Raw genomic sequence first — 22,025 nt, forward strand, 5'->3', positions numbered from 1 at the left:
CTCGCCCACTTGACCCGCTTTCTTCAATACTTGGTATAAGATTAAACACAATAATGAATGTGAAGGTATAAAGTTCTTTAGCAATCTGGAAGGTGAAAGAGTGAGCCTGGACGCACTTACCCCACCCCTTCTGCTGGGAAGGAAGGTGGTGGTCGGAGAGGTGACACACAGGGTCATATGTCCCCTTTCCCCCTCTTGTCTAAGTAGCCAGTGTGGCGGGGGGAGGGGCCGTACATCAGACTGAGAAGCAGGGAGCATAATCCTGTGTGACGGCATTTAGCCGAGGGGACACTTGTACAAAGATTTAGTCTGCATTTTTTTCTTTTTTGAGCTCCTAGGCCAGGGACTCTTCCAGGTGCTGGGAACACAAAGAAGAATGAGGGAGACGTACTTGTACCCTGTGGAGCCCTGCATGGGCGGGTCAGCCGGACAAGCAAACAGGGAATTTCCACAATCACACCTCACCCCCACAACAGCTGAGATTCTGCTTCCTGGTTTCTAAATGAGGAAACAGGCCCGGAAGCCAGCGATGACTTGCCCAGAGTCACAACCAGATCACGGGGCTGCCAACAGCCACCCCGAGGTCCCACCCCCTCTCCAAGTCGTCACCTTTCCACAGACAGATGTTATGCCAATCCCTGAGCTGACCTGAACCAGGGAACTCAGGAGAGCCAGTGGGTCTCAGACGGCGTGAGGCACCTGAGAGAAAGGGTGCCCAGCAGCAGAGGTGGTGAGAAAAGACAACTGGGCTTAGAAGTCTCCAGTCCTAAATCCTGGAGGGATTTTGTTTTTCGCATTAAATCCCTTCCACAGCCAGCTGCCTCTCCAGTAAAGCTCAACTCGTGCTTCCTCACACGTGAATTCATTTGTTCTGAGAGGAAACAATGCATCCTTGGACTCCCTTTGCCATCCTGGCTCCCTCCGTGGCTCCCATCTGCTTCCTCGGTGCTGGAAATACAGTGACCAAAGGGGAGAAACACAAGCCTGCAGATAGATTGCTGCTGATCCAAACACGCCCCCCCCCCCCCCCCCCCCGTATTGAAATCTCTCCTCCAAACATGGCTCTGGGGCCGTGGAAAAAGGTTGCCGAAGCGTCTGATAAAATACAACAGCTGTGGGGCGCCTGGGTGGCTCAGTGGGTTAAGCCGCTGCCTTCGGCTCAGGTCATGATCTCAGGGTCCTGGGATCGAGCCCCACATCGGGCTCTCTGCTCAGCGGGGAGCCTGCTTCCTCCTCTCTCTCTCTGCCTTCCTCTCCGTCTACTTGTGATCTCTCTCTGTCAAATAAATAAATAAAATCTTAAAAAAAAAATACAACAGCTGTGTGGATTTACACTGAACATGGCTGAATGGAGTCATTGATAATCTGAGTTTTGCCGGGCGGAGCCAGATGTTGGGGTGGTGGAGGGGTTGTGCAGGGGAGCAGAGGTGACAGGAGATTAGCAACCTCTCTTCCAGGAATGAGAGCCACCAGTGCCCAGGTGCAGGGGGAAGATCCAGGCCAGCATCAGGAGAGTGACTCTGGGTATCCTCTGTCCAGACAGCCAGAGTCCTTGGCTAGAGAAGCCCAAGAAGCTCTCTGTTCATTTATCCACAGCCCAGATGGCTGCTGAGCACCGACCAGGAACCAGACCTTGTACTCAGTGCCCAGAAACAGGGTCCATGAGACACTGTCTTTGTAATCAAGGGACTTAGAGTTTAGGAGGGGAGCCAGACAGTTTAACTAAGGAGAGGATGGAATGTTGTAAATCTCTGCACAGTGGGGACACACAGAGGCCATGGCCAGTTCTCCTGGGGGAGAACTCCTGGGGGAGTCTCAAAAGATTTTACTGTGGGAGTGAACCGTGAAAGATGAGTAAGGTGTGTGAGGCCAAGAGGGAGGAAAGGTGTTCTGACATTAGTGACATTAGTAACATTAACATCTGCAGCAGTTACTGGATGTGTGAACATCAAGGGCCATATGAGGCTTCTGCCTTGGCAGACTGATAGATGGGGTGCTGTCCACCAAGACAGAGGACGTGGAAGGAACATGGTACATCTGAGAAGGGGAGATCATGAGCTTTGTTTCAAACAGAGGGATAGCATTCACAGATAGGAGAACTCTGGGAATGGTCCCAGAAGTGAGTGGGTAGGGGAGGAGGACTGAGGTTTTAGAGTGTTAGAGAAGGGGCGCCTGGGTGGTTCAGTCAGTCAAGCGTCTGCCTTCGGCTCAGGTCATGATCTCATGGTCCTGGGATCAAGCCCCACATTAGGCTTCTTGCTCAGCGGGGAGTCTACTTCTCCCTCTACCTGCCCCCCCCAACTCTTGCATTCTCTCTCTCTAATAAATAAATTTAAAAAAAATCTTCAAGTGCTAGAGAAGTTGTCTACGTAAATGCTGGACTCTTAAGTCAGAGAGTCTCTTAAGTCAGTCTGTTTCTCACCCACAGACCATGCAATTTACTCCTCGTGGGCCTCCTTGCCTCACTGCCTCTAAATTGCTTCCCAAGTGATCCCAGGAAGCAGGAAGCAGGGCAGGCCAGTTCACGTGGATTTGTAAGGCACTGAGGAGTGTGAATGGCATACTATGATTTTGTGTTCAAAAAAGTGGGGAGCGTATTCCGAGTTAAATTGTGTCTCCCGAAAAGATAGTATCAAGTCCTAACCCTTGGTACCTGTGAATATGACCTTATTTGAAAATAGGTGTTCGGAGATCTAATCAACTTAAAATAAGGTCCTACTGGGTAAAATGGGCCCTAATCCAAAGAATCCAACGACCGCTCTCCTGATAAGGAGAGGGCAACACAGGCGTAGAGACACAGAAGAAGCCACGTGATGACAAAGGCGAGATTGGAGTGATCAGCTACAAGCCAAGGAATGCCAGCATTGTGGACAAGCACAGTAGCGGAAAAGAATGGAGGAAGGGTTCTTGCCCGGAGCAGTCAGAGGGAGTGTGGCTCTAGATTTCCGATTTCTGGTCTTCGGAACTGGGAAAGAATAAATTTCTGTTGTTTCAAGCCCCCAGTTAGTGATCTAGTTTGTTAGGATCCTAGGAAAACAATAGAGAGGGGGAGAGGAATATGTATGTATTTTATATAATTGCTTTTGTTTTCAAAACTAAATAATGTAGTCTCAACTGGCAACCTGGCTGAAATGACTGGACGGGGGTGGGGGCCATGGTGGGGGACACAGCTCTGTACCCCGGGTTGCTAGCAGGCTTGTCCGGGCCTGTCCTGGGGGGCCTTTGTCAGGGTGCAGTGAGTGAGTGGAATAGCCAAGCACCCTTAATGCCAGGGCTTGGAACAGACACACCATCGCTTCTGCTCCATTTCATTGGCCAAAGAGAGGCACGAGGCCCACCCAGATTCAAGGGTGGGAGGGAGTGCAAAACAGACTTCTTTAGAGAGAGACTGAAAAAAAAACACAGCAAAAGATATGTATGCAGGGGCGCCTGGGTGGCTCAGTGGGTTAAGCCTCTGCCTTCGGCTCAGGTCATGATCTCAGGGTCCTGGGATCGAGCCCCACATCGGGCTCTCTGCTCAGCGGGGAGCCTGCTTCCTCCTCTCTCTCTCTGCCTGCCTCTCTGCCTACTTGTGATCTTTCTCTGTCAAATAAATAAATAAAATAAAATAAAGAAAAAAATGTTTAAAAAAAAAGATACATGCAGATATACACAGAGTGGAGATCTGAGCCATTAATGCAGTCAATCTACCACACAATTGTGTGTGTGTGTGTGTGTGTGTGTGTGTGGTGGGATAAAGCAAACGAGTCATTATATTCACATTTTTAAGACAATTTCCAGAACAAGAGACAAGACATACAAAGCAAATGAGATGTAAAAACAAAAAACTAAGAAGTTAAGTGCAAATTCTGTCATACAGATTTTGAGTTGGAAGTAACAGTATGAACTCGGGGTTTTTTTTCCTAATAAAAAAATATATCTAAGTATTTTTAAATTTATATATCTTTCTTTACCCAAGAAATATCTGTTTCTTAGCTCTGTTCACCTGAAAGACCTAGAAACTGTATCAAGCTGGTAGCAATGAGTGCTTCTCCTCTTCATGCTTGAGTTCACAAAGATCGTTTCCCACTAAAAAGAACCAGGGCTATCTGGAGAAATGGTTAATTCCAGCTGGAGCTGGAAATGTACAAGATGAGCCTGGGTCTTCTTGCCTGGCCCCAAAATGAGCGGGGCTCTGGAAGACTTCCGGGGTTATGCGGAAGGACTCACAGTCAGCTTGATTGGGTTCCCCCAGCCCAAGCTGGGGAAAATGTGAGCATCAAGAAGAATAATAACTGCAAAGGACGATAACGTGTCAAAAATATAAATTCTAAGAGTTTATAATGATACTTTAAAATAAAAACCCATCGTTTGTCACCTCTAGAGGTTTCTGGGACATGAACTCATTTTTCTGAAAGTTGATGAAAAGAAAAAAAAATCGATGAAGTATTTATCCTGCCTTTCTTGTAAAAAACAAAACGCTATATTCAGGTTAACCAAGCAGATGACCTTAGTTTAAATAGAAGAATCACAGCTAATAATGTCAGGAGGAATTATTGAAATAGAAAACCACCATCACTATAACTCATGATAAAATAATGAGTCTAGGCAACCATTAGGCTTCTTGGGAAATTTAGAATAAATGGTTCAGGCTGACATTACTTGAACCCGCTGATCAATCTTCACTTCCATAAAAGTGGGACAACCAAACATCACGTTCCCTCTGATGAGATACAATAGGGTGGGCACGACACAGCCTTTGGCATATGCATTCAACAAAGTATGAGCCAGAATCTAAAAGGCATGGTTTGCGTACCTCTAGAAGCAGACCTGGAAACTAGGATTCACTTTAAGTAGTTTATTTGGGAGATGGCCCCAGAAAACCCCAATAGGGAAATGGGAAAGTGAGACAGACACTGAGAAAGACCACAACTCAACCGCTCTGCAGAACTCTGACAGTGGAGGACAAATTTCAGGGTCATGAAATACAGGATGAGCTCTTGGTCCATTGGTTGAGGTTTGCTCTTATGGACTTCGATTCTCCTGCATCCCTGACTTGCCCAGAGCATAGGTAAGTGGGCCTCAGATTGAGACAACAAGTCCTTAGGCAGTGAGATGACAACCTTTGGCAGGAGAAATGAATGCTCAGGGGAATGGAGAAGCATCAACAATGTTTGCTACAGTGATCAATACTGTAGATCTAACTTCTAGTTTACAGTAGAGTAACACGTTCAATAGCACCAAGATCCAGCCAAATCCAGAATGTGAAAAATACTACATGAGAAATGACATGTATTTCTTTCACAAATTAACGGCTTTAGAAAAAAGGGGGTGGGAGTGGGTGTGGGGTGGGGTGCCTGCGTGGTACAGTCAGTTGACCTTCTGACTGTTGGTTTTGGCTCAGGTTGTGATCTCAAGGTTGTGAGATCGAGCCCAGAGTAGGGCTCTGCTCTCAGTGGGGAGTCTGCTTGGTAATCTCTCCCTCTCCCTCTGCCCCTCCTGCTCATACTCTCTCTCTCTCTCAAAATAAATATATAAATAAATCTTTTTTTTTTTTTTTTAGATTTTATTTATTTACTTTTTGACAGACAAAGATCACAAGTAGGCAGAGAGGTAGGTGGAGAGAGAGGAGGAAGCAGGCTCCCCGCTGAGCAGAGAGCCCGATGTGGGGCTCGATCCTAGGACCCTGAGAACATGACCCAAGCCAAAGGCAGAGGCTTTAACCCACTGAGCCACCTAGGTGCCCCTAAATAAATCTTTTCTTAAAAGGGGGTGAGTATTATAGATTAATAGAGACTTAGGTAAAGTATCGACCACATGCAATGTGTAAATTTGGATTCTTTATGTAAAAGAACTGTAAAAAGACACTTGCGATATAGTAAAAAGAAAACTGAATGTGGATTGAGTATTAGAGAGTATAAATTACTGTTTATTTAGTTGAGTGTCATTATGGCAATGTTATTTTTTTCAAGTCCTTATCGGAGATTTTTTAAAAAATAGACAAAGCAAATATGGCAAAGTGTTAACAGCTATAAAATCCAGGTAATAGGTGTCTGGAAATTCCTTATACTATTCTGCCTACTTTTCTGCCAGTTGCAAACTTGATAGGAGAGGAGAAGGGGAAAGAGGAGGGCGAGAAGGGGTGATGGGAGGAGAGGATGCCAGACTACCTGAGTTGGAATCCTGATGGATGTTTTTTCTGGCTGATTGAACTTGGCGCAAGTTGCTTAAATTCTGCCTGTTTCTTCATCTGCAGATTAGGCTAATCACAGTGTCTGATTCATAAGACCATGGTGAAGATTCAGTGAGTTAATGCCAGTGCCCAGTAAATATTAGCTATTCTTACCCCCCCGAGAGTGAGTTCCCATGTGTGATGGGCGAATGCCAACCTCTGCACCGGTCAGATCCAGCTAAGAACAGAGCAGCTCTTCCTGAAAACACGGGGCTGGGGAGCAGAGGCGAAGCCGTACTCAGGCACCGGGAATCCTGAAAGGAGGAAAGTACAGTACTGCACAGGTAAAACACTGGGAGAGGCGGTGTGGCGTCTCGGACTTCGATTTCACAGCCAGGCAGCAATCAACTCACTCAAATGCTGTATTGGAGTGAAGCGAGGCCAAGCCCCGAGATCTCCCAGTGTCCCTGGCGGAACACCAAGGCCAGCAGTGGGGGCGCAGTTGCAGATATTTCTTTCATTCCAACTGCCAGGGGGGACCTCTGGGTCTGGAACAGGAAGCATCAGGTGTAGCGTGTACCCATTAATGAGGCCCTGACCTTGACAGACAGACCGACCGAGTGAATAAGGGAGCCTCACCAGGTTTCTTCTATCAACTCTCTCATTCCAGAAGATACACGGTATGTAAATTTCAAAGCGCTTATAGGGCCAGAAGTTACATTTTCCTGCCTCAGTTCAAGCCTCTGAAACCCTAGGAAACTCTAACGGCTCAGTCTGGAAAAGAGGTCTGTGTTTCAGCATCTCTCCAGCAGCCTAAATACACCTAGCCAGAGTGAGAATGAGCCTTGGCAGAATGGCTCTAGAGTGACTGCGTTCCTCCCCTTTCCTGTGAGCTCGGCAGGTGGAAATCCCTACTCAGTCACCCCATTGACTTCTGGATGGTGCGCAGGGTTTGCTAGGTTCAGGGACAAAACTATCTATCATTCCCCAAACAGCCTTGCTGGGCCCTTGGGGAGAATTCACAGGGCTGCTGCTTCCTCCCACCCTCCACCCAAACGGGTCATTTTCAGTCTGTCCTGGACTTGAGTGCCCTCTGGTGAGCACTAGACCCGAAAGACACATTGCCAGGAGCTTGGGAGGAGAGCAGTATGATACAGTGGGGGGTACAATGGAAAGAAGTTTGAATTTGCAGTTTGGAGAACTGGTTTCAAGTCCTAGCTCTGTCTCCGACTTGCTAATTTGTTCATTTCTTTGTTTTATTTGTTTCCCTTGGGAAAGTCAGTTGACCTCTCCAAGCCTGTGCTTCCTTATTGGTAAAATAAAAATACTAATAAAACCTTGAGGGACGCCTGGGTGGCTCAGTGGGTTAAAGCCTCTGCCTTCGGCTCAGAACATGATCCCGGGGTCCTGGGATTGAGGCCCGAATGGGGAATCGGGCTCTCTGCCCGGCAGGGAGCCTGCTTCCTCCTCTCTCTCTTCCTGCCTCTCTGCCTACTTGTGATCTCTGTCAAATAAATAAATAAAATCTTTAAAAAAAAATAATAAAACCTTGACTACCCACGGCTGTTGTGAGATCAAGTGAGATAATGGGAGAGTCAAGGAACCCTTTTCAAAATTCAGTTTCAAACAGAGCCCCAAGACATAAAACAGATTAAATGGCATTTTATATTGATTTATTATTTTTCAGTTTTTATTCAAGTAATGTCTTCACCCAACATGGGGCTCGGACTCACGACCCCAAGATCAAGAGTCCCATGCTTTTCTAACTGAGCCAGCCAGGTGCCCCCAAAATGACATTTTATATGAAGAAATGTAGTTTGTAGGTTAAGATTTATAATATCAACTCACTAAAGGCAATGTTGTAATAATTAAGGGGTTGTTTTGATGAATAGAAAATTTGAAATCGAGATATTGGATGTGGTTGCAATGACGTGTACGCTGCTCATTTCTCACCTTTATTTGGGCTGCACAGAACAAGAATCTTCATCACACAAATAAGTAGTTGTAAATTTTGGCAGTGTTTTAAACCTTATAATCTCAGGATCCTCTTGAACTCTCTTAATTCCAGAAGCTCCAAAGAAGAATAGTAGGGATTTCCCTTCAAACAGAATCAATGAGTTTCCAACAGCAGCTCAAATTTTTTATTTTAATATTGAAGTTAAACATAAGGTAACCCACTCTGACAATAAATGTCTAGAAAGACAACATCATCACAATGTATCATGTGTTGACTTATTGTATAGCAACAATTATGCCATGGGGAAAACCTGTTCTAAATATATGTGCCTTATCTTGCATTTTACCGGGTGTTTTCTGAGCCTGTTGTTTTTTTTTTATTTTTAAAGATTTTATTTATTTATTTGTGTGTGTGAGAGAGAGAGAGACAGAGAACAAGCAGGGGACGTGGCAGAGGGAGAGGGAGAAGCAGGCTCCCTGCGGGACTCCATCCCAGAACTCCCAGATAGTGAATGGAGTCAAAGGCAGACACTTAACCAACTGAGCCACCCAGGTGCCCCGAGTCTGCTGTTTTTGTGTCTTCGCCAGCACAATCGTGAGTAGACACAGGCGGGTCTAGATTTTTTTTTTAATGACAGAGCTACAACCTTCCTAGTCAATCGTAATTAAGAGAAGTTCTAACTGGGGTGCCTGGGTGGCGCAGTCGGTTAAGCGACTGCCTTCAGCTCAGGCATGATTCCAGGGTTCTGCGATCAAGTCCCACATCGGGGCTCCCCCTACTCTGTGGGGAGCCTGCTTCTCTCTCTCCCTCTGCCTGCTACTCCCCCTGCTTGTGCGCTCTCTCTCTCTCTCTTTCATTCTGTGTCAAATAAACAAATAAAATCTTAAAAAAGAAAAAAAAGTTCGAACTGAACCTGCAGAGCAATGGCAAAAAAAAATTTATTTGGAGATCTTTCTGCCAAAGGGGAGTTGGGAAAATGTTGTCCCTTGCTGCCATTCCTGGGCATCCTAAAGCCAGCACCAGAGGGAGGATGAGGCAGTTATCCCCTTCCCACTGGGCCATCCTGGAACTCTACACTGACCAGAGGGGAGCCCTCTGCACCCCCCCACCCCCCCGACCCCATGGGTCTTTCTAATCCCTTCCTAGCAGCTGACATTGACATCCTGCTCAGTTGCTGTGGCTATGGATGGCAGGAAGTCCAAGTAGCCCCACCAGGATAAGAGACCCCTGCTATTCTAGAAGCCCAGATAAGGGGAGCACTGCTGCCCCAAGGGTTGTCAGAAACCTGGGCAGCCTGTGTCCCTGCCACCTGACAGACTTATTTGCTTCAAAGAATTAGATTGGTTAAGGTCTTTTAGAGAATCCAGCTGGAAAAAAAGCAAATCCCAGAACCATGGAAGGCTTCCTGAATAACTACACTTGAGACAGAGGGTTGTTCCTTGAAGGGACTTGGGGGCTTTTAGTCTAAAAATTGCTGGCACTTTGTTAACTTCTCCAAGGAGGAAAGGAAGGTTTCCAGTAACTTCTGGAGAGAACTGAACTTCACTGAACTTCACAGGGTTGGGGACAGTCTGTTCTGAGGAAGTTAGTAGATAGACGTGGTGTGACAAAAAGAAGTCTATACTCAGAATAAGGAATCCCTTTGCTCAGAATTACTAGCTGAGAGAACTTGAACAAATCCCTTGACCTTGTAGAGCCTCAGTTTCCTTACCTGTAAGCGTATACAATAACTTACAGCATTGTGGTCAGGACTTTACAAACCCATATATGTGGAGCACCTGGACTGAACCTCTAAATTTTTACTTACATCTGAATAGAATATTCCTCGATTGGCTACACATCCTTTAAAGTCTGCTAACGGATATCCAGGGGGAGGAAGAAAGTGTGAGGAAGTATATAAGGAGACTAACATCACTAGGAAATAGTAGCTACCTGGTCAATAGAAGTATTATTATTTCACTTTTCAGAGTTGAAAGGAACCTGAGAGGTTGTCTAAATAAGCCCAGAACACACGGCTGAACTGATCCATAGAAACTGTGAGGAATCACAGATGCTCGTTTCAGCCAATAAGTTTGGGGTGATTTGTTACACAAGAAAAGTTAACGGATACAAAATGTAATAATGGACTCTCTCATTCTTACCTCCCTACGCATATTTTTCCCACTGGTTTCAGTTGATTTGACTGTGGGAAAGCACAGACTGTCACAGCTCCAGAGATGGGCATGTGAACCAAGCCTAGCCCCCAGGTTGTTAACCAAAGTCCACCTTGGAGCCTCTGGGAAAGCTTTTTCTTTTCTCATAAAGGAACAGTTGATGCATAAAGGAGCAGTAACGCTCCACCCTTCTCTTCTTACTGCCTTGAACCTGGCGGTGAGTTTCGGAGCCGCAGCAGCCATTTTGTAACCACGAGGCAAAGGCTAGGAGCATTTTGAGGATGTTGACACATTGCCAAACCACTAAATCAACAGTGGCAACTGCCTACCTCCAGTCTTCCTGATACACAACAAAAATTAATCTTTATTTTTTAAACACATCTTATCTTTGTGTTGGTAGTCAAGTTGTTTCTTACAGTTGAAAGCATTCCTAACAGAGCATGTCAGTAGCTACGATAATTAATCAAAGCCATAAAGAAAATCAAGTTCACTACAAATTATAAATCACTTTTATATATCTCTTTCTTCTTTGTAATTTCTAGTATTTTTACTTTGTTTTTTAAAGATTTTATTTATTTATTTGAGAGAGAGAGAGAGAGTGAGAGAGAGAGTGCACAAGCGGGGGGGAGGGGCAGAGGGGGGAGGGAGAGGGAGAGAATCTCTAGCAGACTCTGCACTGAGTGCAGAGCCCCACACAGGACTCAGTGCAGGGCTTGATCCCATGACCCCCTGATCATAACCTGAGCTGAAACCAAGAGTCAAAGGCTTAACCAACTGAACCACCCAGGTGTCCCAACTTCCAGTATTTTTTAAAAATGCCTTTTAGTAAGCACCTATTTTAGTGGAAATGGGAGGGGGAAATGAAGATTGAAACAATTTGATAGCAACAAACTCAAAGGATAGAAGCAGCCTGATGGACTGTCAGGAGACAGACCCAGGTGTGACCTTATGATGTTCAATTTCCTTAACTATGAAGTGGAGATAACGTTTCCTAAGTATCTACATCATATGGATATTGTTAGAATGAAATAAGATCAGGTTTGTAAGTGTACCTGGTACTAGCTCTTCATTTCCTTGTGCTTCCTGTTTAAGTAGGAGTTAGAGGTGAGGGGCTGGGGGTTCGTGGGAACAGGGAGGAACGACTGGGTGTGGGAGCCTGGACAACTATCTGCAGATCACAACCTATACTCCCAGATCCAACCGCACCCCTTTCTGGGTGGTTTCTGCCCCCCTTGTGCCTGGGGCAATGCAGCCTTCTTCATCTGCCTCTTTGAGAAGGGACATTCCCCTGCCAGCTCTGTGTCTCATCCTAGTTACTCCTCCTTGGGATCAGATCCTTTGGTTGATACCGAGTCTCTTTCCTCTTGGTGAGCCCTTCAGACTGTCTTCTAGAACAAAAGAGAAACTCCCTTCCCCCCCTGCTGTCCCTGCAGCATTTTTTCCCCTGGCCCTCTGCAGCTCTGTGTCTGTCTGTGTCTCTCGTCTCTCTTCTTTCTCTCTCTCTCTCTCTCTCTCTCTCTCTCGAGGCTAATTAACTTTCATAGATGTGTTCTTTACGGTTATATCTTCAATGTTAAAAAATGTGAATGGCAAGCGAGGTTTCCGGTGTGCAGTTTCTCCTTTTGAGTTCTCTTAACAAGACACCCGGGACTTAAGAAGGCGTGGAAGTGATGCCCAGAATACTGAGCCAGGACTTTCTTCTGCAAGGAAAGCAGCACGCACCCCAGCAATCCCCAGTCCACCCGTAAAGGGTCCCCGGCGGTTTCCTCCCATGCTGACCTGCAGCTCTCTACAGGAAGGACGAGGAGCCTGGACTTCAGCTACAGAGAGATCGCAGCTACAGGGACCCCAGGGCTCCCCTGACACCTCCACTCTCATCCTCTCGCATGTGTCCTCACAGGCCCTCACGCAGGTCTCCTGTCCCCTCCACCTGCTCACATGGACGTTGTGCGTATGCTCAGCCCACAAACCAGAGGCACGTGATTCAACAAACATTTATAGGAGTAGACTGTTTATAAAGAAGATAAAGTGAATGAAAGCAAAAAAAAAAAAAAAAATCCTTGGGCACCTGGGTGGCTCAGTGGGTTAAGCCGCTGCCTTCGGCTCAGGTCATGATCTCAGGGTCCTGGGATCGAGCCCCGCATCGGGCTCTCTGCTCAGCAGGGAGCCTGCTTCCTCCTCTCTCTCTCTGCCTGCCTCTCTGCCTGCTTGTGATCTCTGTCTGTCAAGTAAATAAATAAAAAAAATCTTAAAAAAAAAAAAATCCTTTTTTATTGTTGAAGAAAGAGATGATCCAGTAAATATTGGTTCCTGTAACAAATATGTCTCAATCAACTATCGTACTCCAGACAGTGGTGTTGGGGCTGGAACGGTGAACGGTCAGTGGTAAATGAAGCAAAGCCCCCCGGACTTCACAGATTTACAGCCTGTTGGGAGAGAGACCCAAGTCAAGGGACAACTTCAAAACCCTGAGATAAGGGCTACAGTACCAACTCTGTTTGGGTTCTCACTCCTATCTGCCTCCCATCTGTCCTCAGATTAACCTACAGATCAAAAACAGTCCCGATCCAAATCCCATCTGGCTTTTTGGGGTAGAAATTGACAAGCTGAATTACAAAATTCATGCGGAAATGTAAAGTGCCTACAATAATAATCCAAACAACTTTAATAAGAAGCACTAAGTTGAGAAAGTAACTCTGATTCAATACTTATTATAATGTCAAGGCAATCAAGACACTGTGGTCTTGGCAGAAAGCGTGCCTCGGGGGTGGAAGATGAGTGGTCTTGGAGAGCGACAAGCCATGGCCCATTCTGGGACTGGGGCTTGTATCTCCTACTAGCTGTGCTCTCTGGGCCTCGGAACAGGGGTAAATGAGAAGATATCTCAGTTTGAGAAGATATGTCGGTTTTCTCACAGCTCTGGCAGGCCAAGTGTATGCGGGCACGACTACAGCCGGCCTTTGGGTTGAGAAGTCATGGATTTCACCAATAACTTGAGAACAACACGGGGCAGTCATAAGCAGGGGAAGGAGTCTACACACTTCGCCTAACAGATTGCGGTGAGGGAAGGGAAAAGCAAGTGGGATGGATTCACAGTGTTCACATCACACACACACACACACAACATGTGCACGCACATGCATGCACACACCTGTGCACACAAGGACCAAGGAGGAAGTAAACCTCGCTGCTTCTGGCCAGAACATGCAACTGTCCAGCGAGGTGATCTCCTAGAATCTTCTCCACGTGGACTTTCCTTCCCCTATCCCTTCCCCATCAAACCACAGCCTTCTCTCCCTGAAGTTTTGAGAGCTGCTTTGACAAGAAGTGGAGTTAGCCGATCCCAAACCTTGTTCTGGGGCAAGTCCCTCAACCTCTCTGCGCCACAGCGCCCTCTCCTGGGCAATGGGGGTAACAGTCTCAGGGTGAGGGTGGGGCTGTGGGTTAAATAGCAAAGTGCTTAAGGCAGAGCATGACAGTCACTCTGTTGCCAGTATTATTATTTGGTTTATTCTATTCTCCCGGACGGGCCATGGTGGATACCACTGTTTGCCTCTGAGAGCCAAAGAATCCACTGGGAGGGATGAAAATAAGAGGCAGGAGAGAGAGAGGGCTGTGGTCACAGCGATCACCAACCTGCTCACTCCCGTCCCATCCCCCAAATCTCTCCTCTTTTCCTCTCTGTCTCAGCGTCCCGCCCCCTCCGCTTTGACTCGTCTTTCCCCTCCTTCTGAGTTAGGCATCAAGCCTGGGACACGGGGACAGAAGGGGAGGAGGAGGTAGGGAACGAAGGGGAAAGAAGAGAGGAGGTACGGAGACTTCTTTTTCTTATTCTCCTTTCTTTTCTTTTCTACCGGTCCAACTTCTAGAAAGGGGCCTAGATCCATTCCAGCCCCGCACGTTGGTGGAAAGAACGGCTAACTGTGTTGTAATCATTCTGTATTCCGCAGGCCTCTTGCCCCCAAGGTCACACCAGCAGAGGCTAGCCAGCCTGGTGAGCTTCCCTCCGAGGTATAGCCCCTTTCTAGCTCCCCTCCTCTTCCCTGGGAACAGACAGGAGTGCCCACCCCCACCCCTACCCTCTGCTGCCTCCACACTCAGCAGCCTTGGGGACCTTCCCCTCTCAACTAAAGCAATTGGCTTGCTCCACTCCCTGCCCCCAACCCCACCCCCAATTTCTTTTTTTTTTTTTTTAAAGATTTTATTTATTTATTTGACAGAGAGAAATCACAAGTAGGCAGAGAGGCAGGCAGAGAGAGAGGAGGAAGCAGGCTCCCTGCTGAGCAGAGAGCCCGATGTGGGGCTTGAACCCAGGACCTGGGATCATGACCTGAGCCGAAGGCAGCGGCTTAACCCACTGAGCCACCCAGGCGCCCCACCACCCCCAATTTCTGTCAACTTTCTGCATCCAATGTTTGACATTCTCTGATGTCTTCTGCCCTTGAGACAAGGATTAAATTTTTAATCAGCAAAGTACAATGTTCATTGAGTTCAAGTCCTTGGTGGATGTCACCAGCGGTGGAGTCCAAACCAACCCTCGACCCCACCCCCCACCTCCACCTCTGGTCCCTACCCTGTCATTTGTGAAGCCCTGTCAGTGGGGAGCAGACAGACCAGGGTGGGGATCCTCATGAGCTTGAGACGTCATGTCTTTCCAGTGCCCTCCACTGAGCCCAGGGCTGGCTGCAGCCCCGGAGTGAGCAGGGGCCCCTGGAGCACTGCACGTCCTCTCTTATTTATAGTGACACAGTGACATTTTGGAGGTGAGCCTGCCTGTTTACCTGCTTCAGTTTTGATGGTTTTTACATGTTCCTACTGGGCCTCACTCTCTCTCCTGTCCTCCCCTCTCCTCTGCCTGGGTCAGAATGCCTTAATGGCTCTCTCTCCCTCTCTTTCCCCCGCCCCCCGCCCCCAGAGACGCTGGCGCACACTTTTTACCTGGCTGATTCCCATTCACCTTTAAAGACTTGGTCCTCAGGATACCTGTCCTATGCTGGATTTGGTTTCTTTTCTTAATAGGGTCTACTATAACACAGAGAACACAGGTTGATCATGACACTTATTACCCAGTTTATCCCTCAACCCCTCCCATCTTTTCTAAGCATTAACTGTAAAGCATTTGGACTCTGGGCAGCCCAGTCCTGGAGGAGATAGCCAGAACACAGTCCATGTGTGCTGGAAGAATATGAGCTGTAGGGAGCGTCTGGGTGGCTCAGTTGGTTGAGACACAGACTTCCTGTTTCAGCTCAGGTGGTGATCTCATGGGTTGTGGGATCCAGCCTGGGGTAGGGCTCTTGCTCAAGGGGAAGTCGTGGAGTCTGCTTGGAGATTCTCTCCCTCTGCACCTCCTCCTGCTCTCTCTCTAAAATAAATCTTAAAAAAAGAAGAAGAAGAAGAATATGAGCTTTAGAGCTGAGCAGATGTGGGTTCAAACCGTATTTGGCTTTTTTGTCTTCTGTAATCTTTGACAAATTACTTAACCTCTCTGAGTTTAGACTCCTTGTCTATAAAATCAGAATAGTAATATCCACCTTATAGAATTGTTGTGAGGATTAAATGAGACAATTCACATAAAAAATGTCCGCCCCTCACTGCTCACTTAGCATGTGCTTTTTCCTGGTCCTGAATTCCCAGCCAGTGAGACAGTTAATGAAGGACATCAGACTTTCTTTCCTCTCTGAGCTTTTGCATCTGTACATTGTTGACAATAACACTTACCTCACAGGCTCTTGTGGAAATTAATTGATTCAAGGTGTGTGAAACTAGTTTACTGAATTGAAATGCCATGGTAAGACTCAAGTAGGAAACACTGTGTTTTTTGTTTTGTTTTGTTTTGTTTTGTTTTGTTTTACAGAGTGGGGAGGGGTAGAAGGAGAAGGAGAGAGAGAACCCCAAGCAGCTTCCATGCCTCATATGTGATGACCCTGACTGGGTGGGGGGGTGGTTTGAGGGAGGAAGCTTGATTTCACAACCCTCAGATCATGACCTGGGCTGAAATGAAGAGTTGGAGGCTTAACCGACTAAGCCACCCAGGCACCCCAAATACAAAACACTTCTAATATTTTCTTTCTTTTTCTTTTTTAAAGATTTTATTTATTTGAGAGAAAGCAAGAGAGAACACAAACATGGGGGAGGGGCAGAAAGAAAGGGAGAAGCAGACTCCCTGCTGGACAGGGAGCCTGATGTGGGGTTTGATCCCAAGACCCTGGGATCATGACCTGAGCTGAAGGCAGAAGCTTAACGGACTGAGCCACCCAGGCACCCCAGAGACACTTTTATTCTCTTTTTTTCTTTTAAGATTTTATTTATTTGACACAGAGAGAGAGCCAGAGAGCACAAGCAGAGTGAATAGCAGAGGGAGAGGGAGAAGCAGGCTCCCCACTGAACAGGGAGCCTGATGCAGGGCTTGATCCCAGGACTGACCCAAGCCTAATGCAGACCCTCAATCTGGTGAGCCACCCAGGCGCCCCGACACTTTTATTCTTTATCACGCCTTCACCTTTGTGTGGTACTAGATGAATGTGGACTCATTTTTGTGGTTCTGGATGAAATCTTGGGCAACTTCTGTATATTTTCCTGATTGCTTTCAGGTAGTAAATAGTCCTGATCACTTTCATGAGTGAGAAAAGAGAAGACAATAACTGGTTAATTTGCATTAATACATTCATATTAATGTAAGGAAGAAATACTTGTAAATACTATAGTCTGCATTGCTATAACGGTCATGTGGTCAAAGCTAGTGTTTTTAATTGATTCTCTACTATTCTTTCCATATTCTCTTTGCTTTCAGCAAATACCTCATCTAATACACTTAAAGATAGCAATATTAATATATTTTAACCTACACAGATAAGTTATTTTCAAAGCCAGAAGAGTCCAAAGTTGAGAGTCTGGAAAGCAAAAATTTCCCTAATGGGTAACTAAGAGTAACAATGAGAGAAGACATTCCCATTTTAACCCCTTGATTTTCAGATCCCCTGGCTATGGAAGAAACCAGCCCTATATATTGGTCAATCAGTGCAGGCATGTACAGCATTCTGGAGGACTTTGCCCTGCCCAGTGTTGGCACTCAACTCATGTTGTTACTGAGTATCCAAAAGATTATTCTACCATTCCTTCAGGCCATTTAGTTCAAGGTGATCAGGCACATCGTAAGACCTGTGAATTCTATGATCATGAGCCTATTACCATATTTCATTTGCTGCTAAATGAGTTCCTTGGTCAGAAGCTATACATAGTGGAATACCATGACAATAAAAAAGATATTCCGTAAGTCTCTGAATGGTGCTTTTGGCCGAAGCATGTGAACAGGGAAGGAAAATGCATGTCCAGAGTAAGTATCTGCTTGTGAGAAAAAGCACTGCCCCTTCGATTTTGGAAGTGGCCCAATGTAACTGACCTGTCACCAGGCAGCTGGCTGCTCACCTGGAAAATGGTGCCAACATTGAGGCTTCAGTGCTAGTCTCTGCTGGTGGCAGGTTGAGTGCTCGGCAGTGGCAGTGGCCATATCAGACTTGATGAACAGGAGCCTGAGTTGCTGAGACATGCAGAGCTTCTGTCTTGGCTACCACATGCACTTTGGTCATGAGCCACTGGGCAAAGCCAGGGACAACTGGAGAAAATGAGTGGAAAAAGAATATGGTATCTCGTTGTCTTGACTATTAAGATCCTCCTCCAGGGTGCCTGGGTGGCTCAGTCAGTTAAGCATCTGTCTTCAGCCCAGGTCATGATCCCAGGGTCCTGGGATTGAGCCCAGCATCAGGTTCCCTGAAGGAAGTCTCCTTCTCCCTCTCCCTCTGCTGTTCCCCTGCTTAGGCTCTCTCTCCCTCTCTCTGTTTCTATCTCTATCAAGTAAATTAAAAAAGAAAAAATCTTAAAAAAAATCTCCTCCAATGACATTACACTTTGGTGAACACTCCTGTAAGATATGAATATTTTCACACTTTGTGTCAGCTTAGAATGGTTCAACCACCTACCTCTTCCCCATCATCCTTACCGCCAAGTTCCCAAATACAGTCCTTCCAAAACTCTGAACTAAAAGTCAAATCTTGAGCCCTAGCACACACACACACCCTTTCTTTCTTTCTTTTTTTTTTAAGATCTTATTTATTTATTTGACAGACAGAGATTACAAGTAGACAGAGGGGCAAGCAGAGAGAGGAAGGGAAGCAGGCTCCCTCCTGAGCAGAGAGAGAGCCCGATTTGGGGCTCGATCCCAGGACCCTGGGATCATGACCTGAGCCAAAGGCAGAGGCTTTAACCCACTGAGCCACCCAGGCGTCCCAACACACACCCTTTCTTTAGTGTCTGTCTATACCTCTGGCCATCTCTCCTTCCAGGCAAAATGAGCAACTGTGTGTATCCCTCAAATTTCTGTATACTGGGAAGACTTAAGGGTCCCCTCTGAGCAGGGCAGGAGTGCAACAACTCTCTACCTTCAGGTAGTACCCAAAATAATACAAATCATGCAGAACCAACTCATACCATGCAGAACCATCAGTAAAGCAGGTCAACCTTTTTTTGTTCCTCAGTCAACTGGTCCTAGAGACCTTCTTGTGAGATCGTATGTATGGGGTGAGAAAAAGGAGGCAGTTTAGTAGGAATAGGAGCCATGGGAACCTGAGGCACTTGTTCACACAACTTCCTTTTGCCTTTAAGACTTGCTCAAGTCCAGTGATGTGTGCATACCCCTCCCACCGAGATACTGCTATGAATGCCCGTCTCTTTGGCTTTGTGACCAAAGAACACCCTGTTTATGATGGGCAGTTCAGGCCATCAGTAATATAGTCACAATCAAACATTGAATCTATAGTACTGTCCAGTAAATGCTGGAGCTTCCAGAAGGAAAGCAGTCATCTGAAGAGAATGGCTGAGTTTGATCTGTAACTCTAAGGGTTTTTTCTGATTCATCTTCAGAGGCTGTCAAAGATTCTACAAAGTGCCAGACACTTCAGGCACCATCGGATGTGACAGTTAGCATGGCCCAAGGGACAGAGAAGTTGACACAACTTCCTACACTTTTTTTGCAGAGCCTTCTTTTGTTCTGGATCCTACTCAAAATGAAGAGTCTTTTGACTTTTCTGACAAATTAGTGAGAACAGCATGCCCAAATGAAGAACATGTTATTTCTGAAAGCCGAAGAGGCCCACTATGCATTGTACCGCTTCCTTACTGGTAGTGTTGAGGTCCGTGGTCAAAGGAGCAAGACTGATACAAAGCGAAGGTCAAGCAAAGCTTTATTTCATGCCAAGCATCAAGAATCAAACCGGCCGTCCAACAGACTGGTCGGGGTCACCCTCTCTGTAAGGGGCACTATCTTAAGACCCATTATTGGGGGGGGGACCCAACATTGGGGGCTCGTCTGGGATCAAACACCGAGAACTGAGCATCAGAATTTCTAGGAAAAGCCTCGGGAGGTAAGCTCTCCAGATTTTATTCTGTGAGATCCGGTCTGTTTGGTTGCAGAGCTCCAGGGTATGGCCCACCGGGGAGAAGCTGGACGCAGCCATGCTCCCCAGGGCTGGAATGGATGCAGGGGTGCCCCATCACTCTTCTGGTAGATCATCTAGGGGGTTCGAGTCCCCCTAGGCAGTCAGGGGGCTGAGAAAACCCCCACCAGCGGGTGGTTGCGGGAGACGGAGAAAATCTCCACCAGCTGCTGGATCTGTTTGTCTTTGTCTTGTCTTTTTGTTGCCTGTTGTATGGCTCATCCCTAGGGGACCAAGAAAATCCCCACTGGTGAGCGTCTCTAGGGGGCCAAGAAAACCCCCACCAGCAGCAGACTCTGGGTGAGGGCTGCTGGGTCCGAGGTTGTTTTTGTCCTGTCTTTTGTTGCATGTTGTGTTGCTCATCCCTAGGGGACCAAGAAAATCCCCACTTGCGAGCGTCTCTCGGGCGCCGAGAAAACCCCCACCAGCAGCAGGCTCTGGGTGAGGGCCGCTGGGTCTGCAGTTGTTTTTGTCCTGTCTTTTTGTTGTCTGTTGCGTTGTTTGTTGTGTTTGAAGAAATGGACCAAGCAGAGAGTAAAGGGACTCTTACTTTCATCTCTCCGTTCCTACTAATAGATGTGGGGCTTCTCTCTTACTCATTTCGTGTATTAATGGCTGTAACTGGAGCCAACTGGGGTTAGTCTAACTCAAGACAGAGACTTTAAGGAATATTCCCAAGCAGCTGCCAAAACTCCCTTTGTTTCGGGGACATTCCTTGCCCTCTCTGTCCCGACGTGGACTGCCTAGCCCCTCCCCCTTGCTGGCAGGAAAGCATGGCGTCTACTCCTCTCTTGGAGCTGATGAGCCCTAGAACTGGGAACCCTTTCTCTGCCTTCTGGTGGCACTTTGTTCTGTTCTTCACTGTTGGGAAACAAGAAGAGCACCCCCTGGACCTAACACCCCCAACTCCAGATCTTCCCACCCGGGTTTCAGATAAACATTCGAAGCGGAGTGGGCCCAGGTGGAACGTAAATCAGTATTTGAACTAAGTTAGGTTTGTTGGGTTAATTAGGATGAACATATCTTTTGAGTTAACAGTAGTAAACGTGAAACTTCAGAGTTTTTACTTAAGGTCAAATAAACTTGTGTTATTTGTTAAAATCTGTTAACAATGAGATGACTAAACTGATGGTTAATGTCTGTCTCAAAGTTTTTTTTTTTTTTTAAAGATTTTATTTATTTATTTGTCAGAGAGAGAGGGAGAGAGAGCAAGCACAGGCAGACAGAATGGCAGGCAGAGGCAGAGGGAGAAGCAGGCTCCCTGATGAGCAAGGAGCCCGATGTGGGACTCGATCCCAGGACGCTGGGATTATGACCTGAGCCGAAGGCAGCTGCTTAACCAACTGAGCCACCCAGGCGTCCCTGTCTCAAAGTTTTAATGGGTAATTGTTAAAGTAGCTTTCAAAGTCTTTGGTCACCTGAAACATTAAACCAAATGGGATAAAATGCTAGAGCATTGGTTGCTAGAACTAGGTTTGTGCTTTTGAAATCTGTTGGTAAACATGTTTTGTGCTTGACTGCTATTGCAACAGTTCACAATTGGTTAATATTTAGTCTTCACTAGAGGTTAAGGTATTTCTAAGAGTACAAAATTCTGCTAAGTGTAACTAAGACTGATGGAAATAAGGGAAGCAACTCTGTATGTAGGAAAGTAAGAAAAGGTAATTTTGTCCTAAATGAAATGGTTGTTTGGAAGAAAATGACTTGGGACAAAACCTGAATGTAAAGGAAAATTATAGAAGGTTTGTGAAGGAAAATCTTCAGGAGAAAATATTTAGGTATGGTCAGGACGGACTAAGAAAAAAAGAGAGAAAAAGACGAGATGCCTGATCCTGTTTGAATAAGAAAGAAAGAAAAATAGCCCCAAGGTGATTTAGCACTCTCCTGAGGTGCCTCTCTCTCTCTATATATATATTATACTTCCACATGAAAGGGCCATTTGGCCTTGAGAGACTGCGAAGACACCCCGTTACCATCCCCCATTGTACCACCGTTGTGGGACAGGAGACGGGCCTCGGAGGGCAAACAGAGCACCTGCCCTAGGGTTTAGGCTCGCCCTGCTGATTTCAGCGGACCCAAGGCTGGGCTCTTCTGGACAGCCGAGGCTCACCTCCGCCCTGCTGGACCAACAATAGGAGGCCAGGGACAACTGACTGGATCTGCCTGTTGAACCAGGAAAGCCCTGGGGCCACTGTCTGAGCCAGACCCATTCGTAAAGAATGGAAGGGGAGACTGATCGCCTCCCATTAGCCAGGGATACCCGGGGGTGGGGGTGG

General features: G+C 46.6%; 1 long non-coding RNA gene across 1 annotated transcript; it reads right to left on the reverse strand.

Moving 5' to 3' along the window:
• Positions 1 to 907: 907 nt before the first annotated feature.
• On the reverse strand, positions 908 to 20,880 carry LOC125096727 (uncharacterized). Its single transcript, XR_007126363.1, has 4 exons — positions 20,623 to 20,880; positions 16,649 to 16,655; positions 15,088 to 15,100; positions 908 to 919 (listed from the first exon to the last, which is right to left on the reverse strand). It is a non-coding gene; the product is annotated as an uncharacterized LOC125096727 (long non-coding RNA).
• Between the last annotated feature and the right edge of the window lie 1,145 nt (positions 20,881 to 22,025).

Source organism: Lutra lutra, chromosome 4 (assembly GCF_902655055.1).
Source record: "Lutra lutra chromosome 4, mLutLut1.2, whole genome shotgun sequence".
NCBI lineage: Eukaryota > Metazoa > Chordata > Mammalia > Carnivora > Mustelidae > Lutra > Lutra lutra.